Raw genomic sequence first — 5,666 nt, 5'->3', positions numbered from 1 at the left:
AAAATCAATAAAGACATTCAAGACGAAGAAATTCAGCAGAAAATTTTTGAACTTTTAACTAAATATCATGATGTTTTTTCCACTACAGATGGATTCTTAGGAAAAACAGATGTGATCGAGCATCAAATAAGGTTAAGGACAAGCAGAAAATTATCTATGTACCCTCGTACAGACTCCCTATGAAATTCCAGAATGAAATAAATGATGAAGTAGGTAAAATGCTAGAAGAAGGAGTCATTAGGAAATCAAACAGCCCTTATAATTTTCCTTTAATAGTTGTACCGAAAAAAAAGATCGAACATGGCGTATCTGCGTCGACTTTCGTCGTCTAAACGAGGAAACGATCCCTGATCGATTCCCAGTGCCATGTACTGACGATATTTTGTCTTTGTTAGGTCAGAATAAATATTTTACCAGTTTAGACTTACTTAAAGGCTTTCACCAGATATCATTAGAAGAAGATAGTATCCCATACACAGCCTTCAGCACAGCCAGGGGACATTATGAATTTTTACGGATGCCTTTTGGTTTACGTTGTGCTCCTATAACATTTACAAGAATGATTAACATAGTGTTTGGAGACTTGTTAGGGGATATATTGCATGCCTATATGGATGATCTTTTAATCTTTTCCAACACTTTAGAAGAACATCTACGTAAGTTAAAACTAGTACTACAGAGATTAAAACAACATAATTTAAGGGTAAAGATTAGTAAGTGTGAGTTTTTCAAAACAGAATTAATATATTTGGGTTTCATGGTGTCAAGCCAAGGTCTTAAAGTAGTCCATGATAAGGTGTCGGCTATACGTAATTTTCCCATAACCTACTAATGTCAAGGGAATACAGCTATTTCTGGGTTGTAGTGGATATTACAGCCGTTTTCTACGCAACTATTCAATAATAGCCGCTCCTTTAACTGATCTTACGAAGAAGGGCGTAGATTTCATATGGTCTGAGCAACATCAACAGGCGTTTAATACTTTGAAAGATGAACTGTGTAGTTCTCCTATCTTAAAATTTTCTGACTTCGGTAAGGAATTCTTCATTGCAACAGACGCCTCAGACTTAGGAGTAGGAGGGGTATTGCTTCAGCAATATGATAAACAATTTTTCCCGATAGCTTTCTATTCTCGAAAATTGAGAACTTCCGAAAGTAAGTATGCAGTAATAGACAAGGAAGGGCTAGCTATTATTAATTCACTAGTGCATTTTAAGTTCATAATTTACGGTTATCCTCACCACCTACTTCTCGTTTCATAATCCTCAGCCATGTAGGCCTGGGCTGTCCAACTCTTCTAGTGCTTTGTGGAGGCCACTTGAAAGTTTGGTGAACTAATCTCTCTTGTGGAGTGCAAAGAGCATGCCCAAACTATCCCCATCTATCCCTCAAAATTATCTCATCCACATATGTCACTCGGGTAATCTCTCTTATCGTCTCATTTCTAATCCTGTCCTGCCATTCAACTCCAAATATTCTTCTCATGGCTTTCTTCTTAAATTTACAAAAGTTGTTGGATATTGTTTCATTATCATACAACGACTCGTGTCCATACAGTATCACCGATCTCACTAAACTGATACATAACCTCATTTTATATGTAATTCCATCCGATTTGATTTCCCAATTTTACTTAACCTAGTCATTGTCTGATTTGCTTTTTTCAATCTTTCATTAGACTCAAATGCTAAAGATCCTGTATTAAGTATATAAACAGTATATATATATATATATATATATATATATATATATATATATATATACAGTATATATGTATATATATATATATATATATATATATATATATATATATATATATATATATATATATATATATATATATACAGTATATATATATATATATATATATATATATATATATATATATATATATATATATATATATATATATATATATATATATATATATATATACTGTATAAATAATATATATATACTGTATATAATATATATATATTATATATATATATATATATATATATATATATATATATATATATATATATATACATATACATTTTGATACAGAATTAAGTAAAAAAAACATCGTCATCTCGGACGCAATATAAATTTAATAAACGTTCAACAGAATTCTAAATATTTTTCGTTAAATCCTTTGTGATAAGGGTATTGATAGTCATGGAAAATTATTCTATAAATTCTCCTCTCGCTTATAGTTGCTGTTAAAGACAACAATAAATCCCCATTAGCTAATCGCCTTAGATGCAATGACTGATTGATCATGATGCATTGCTTCCATACGTAGTTAAGTTCAATGGTCTTCCTTGATTTTCATACTTAATGTACGCACTTATTAATATGCATATCATTATATTCGTTGCAGATGATAATAATTATATGCTTTGTTCTGGTAATGTATTATCAAACGAACATAGCTTGATTAGAATAACATTTACGATTTGATGAAAATTATAATCATATTTTTAAAAAATTCGTTCATGTTAACTGAGGATATTTAAGCGGTCAAATATATACAAATACTAGTGTAGTGGCCATAATCATTCGAGAGAGAGAGAGAGAGAGAGAGAGAGAGAGAGAGAGAGAGAGAGAGAGAGAGAGAGAGAGAGAGAGAGAGAGAGACTACTAGTAATTTGGTCCATCTATTTACCACAAGCAAACATCGGAATAAAAAGAAAATATGCCAAAGAACCACTCTGGGGCGAGGCATAAAAATAGTCATCTCAGACGCGATTTTTGACAACCGTCGTTTAGTAAAACATGTCTCAAAACGGTTAGCCATTTTCACTAGAGTTTCTTATAAATTGAAATATTCCACTGATTAGAGACAGAGAGTGATTTAGAAAATATAAATTAATTTTCATATATTGAAAAGGAAAACATCCTTTGTAAATAAATATTTATCAGAATCCATCCAGTGATCTCTGTAAATACAACATAATATGTGAAGCAAATGGTTGACAATGAGCACATTTTTTTTTTTTTTTTTTTTGCATCTATATTCAATACAACTTGAAGATACAGTTTAGCTCTTCAATGTAGCAAATAACGAGATATATCGACATATCATTTTGTAACAGACGGCACTAAAAATTGTTCCTCTAATGCTAAGTCCAGCCACGGTGACACTGATCAATATTTAAATGGGAGGGCAAGGAATATAGGATGTCGTTGGTAATATTTATTTCTAAACACCCATAGAAATGGCGACTACCAACATCGCACCAAAACACTGTCAAACCCACATTTGGAAACATTGCATTTAACTCTATACACATTTATATGCACACACAAACACATATGCCAGTCTGACACTTGCACGACTTTTAGCCACGAATTTGTCGTAGCAAGTCGTGCCATTTTTGGGCACGAACTGGGAGGCTCCCGCACTGTTCACGGCTAGTTCACACATAGTTCACGATGAGTTCACGACGAGTTAGTGCCCTTCAGTGTTTGCATTGGCATGAGGAGTTTGCGCAATACAAACGGTGTCGGGCTACCATATAAAAACGGGGCCGCCCCAAATCTCTGGTCATTTTTGGATTGGCTGTGGAAGAGACAACATGCTTAATGCCAGAGACACAATCATTGCAGAGAAGAGAAGATGCCTATACCTGGCAGCTGCTCTAGCCATTGTTGAAGAGCAGCAGAAAAGGCTGCAAGAAGCAGAAGAGCAGGAAAAGGCAACCCCACCTCAAAAAAAGACACAAAGGAAAGTGTGGGTCAGGGAATGGTTGACCAGAAAGCACGAGTTAGGACATGAAGAAGCCTTCTAATGCTGGCTCTTACTTCTACAACTACTAGGTCTTCCACAGCATTGTACTGACAGCAGTGGCAGATGCTACCTACAAATTCCTCTATGAGGATGTTGGGGCAGAGGGTGGTGCGTTGGATGAAGGAACATAGAGTAACTGTTCCCTGCATGATGCTGTAGAAGAGAACAGAGCTGGAGTGCCTCAACCAGAACCACTCCCTAATGATGACCAGCCAGTGCCCTATCACTTCGTAGGGGATGACGCCTTTGCTCTCCAAACCTGGATGATGAATCCATTCTCCCATCGGTCACAGGTCCTACGAGAACACACATACAGCTACAGGTTGTCTTGTGCCCGATGTGTCGTGGAAAATGCCTTCGGAATTCTGTGTCCAACTTGATCACCATGTGCGCATGTGTCCTGCACAACATTATTCTCATCAGACACCCACACGCAATTTCTGAAGTGGACCGTGAAGATCTGGACACACATGATCTGATCCCTGGTGGATGGAGGACTGACCGACACCTGCAGGGGCTGCTGCTTCTATCCGGCCATCATACCCAGAAGGATGCAAAGGATCAGCGAGACTACCTGTCACATTAAGACATGTCCCCTGCTGAATGGCAAGACAGAATGGTAGTAGCTGCATGAGCTGCATCCACAGTTGTTCCATTTTTTAAATAAAAGAAACGTTTATTTTTCGCTTGTTTTTTTGTTGCCCTTTATTTTTCGGTTTCTTTTTCATTTCTTTTTCGTTTATTTTTCTCTTGTTTCGTTTTGTTTTCGTTTTTCTTTAACTTTATTTTAAGGTTAAATAGAAAAACAAGTGTTTTGAAATAAGATAACAATTTATTAACATGAAAACAGCAAACAACAAGTATGTACAAGTATCACACTCCAACTATTTACAAATATCTAAAAGTGTCTCAATGGATCTGACTCCCAAAAGTCTCTCACCTAAAGTCTCTCACTCAGTGTCCTTGCTGGTTCTGGTTCCGCTGCGAGGGGATACCCGTTGGACTGGTGGTGTGTTGAGTTCCTTGGAGGTGAAGAGGTTTGAGGGTGAAATGCCCTCTAGGCTGCTGTCGACAGATCCCGGGGTCAGGGCCGGGAAACTGAGTAGTGTCACAGTGTCCTGAAGGTGTTGGAGAAGGAGTCTGGACAAGGGTGGCTGACGGTGCAGGTGGCATCCCTGGTTGCCACTCCTTGGTACGGGGCCAAGAGGTCTAGCCTGAAGACTGTGGTGACTGGGGCGGCATCCATGTTAGAGGTGATAGCTGACTGGCTGAAGGTTGCGGTTGCTGCTGCTGCTGCTGCAATGGCGGTGCCTGCGAGGAGGCTGGTTGAGGTTGATGCCAGAACTGCTGCTGCTGAGGGGGCTGCCAAGGTTGCTGCTGCTGTGGGCCTAGCCAGGCCATGTGAGGTTGTTGATGTGGCTGCTGGAAGAGCTGACGCCGCTGCCTGAAGCGGTGTACAAGGTTGAGGCAGTCTATCTGGAATTCATGCCAGGATTAATCCGGGATGGCCTGCATGTGGCCTTCCAGAAGGCACACAAAATCATGTACGATATTGTGTTGGCCGGTGTACGAGTGAGAGGACCTCAAGGAATCTGCTTTGGAGAGAATCTGATACATACAAACATTGTAACAATTTAGTATAGCATTTCAATGCAACATATTGCACTTGCCATGTCAAAAGCAATAGATCAAACTGGATTACGATCTGCATATAGACATTGGGATTCACACCTGTTTCACTACATCACTGAGGTCGCTCTAGGTCACCCCGGTGTCGGGGGCTGTGGTGGCTGTCTGTGTTGTTGGTGGCCTGGACCGCTTCCCCTTGCCCTTGCCCTTCCCGGTACTAGTACATGCTTGGCTCTGGGAACCTGTGGACCTCACTTCATCA

General features: G+C 38.7%; 1 pseudogene; it reads right to left on the bottom strand.

Annotated features, from left to right (window-relative positions):
• Window positions 1-4,729: 4,729 nt before the first annotated feature.
• The window catches only part of LOC137635702 (uncharacterized), a 30,325-nt pseudogene continuing 29,388 nt past the window's right edge, over window positions 4,730-5,666 (bottom strand).

The sequence above is a fragment of the Palaemon carinicauda genome, chromosome 1 (assembly GCF_036898095.1).
Source record: "Palaemon carinicauda isolate YSFRI2023 chromosome 1, ASM3689809v2, whole genome shotgun sequence".
Classification (NCBI taxonomy): domain Eukaryota; kingdom Metazoa; phylum Arthropoda; class Malacostraca; order Decapoda; family Palaemonidae; genus Palaemon; species Palaemon carinicauda.
The sequence above is the reverse complement of the archived record's forward strand: the minus strand, read 5'-3'. Positions and strand labels throughout refer to the sequence as shown.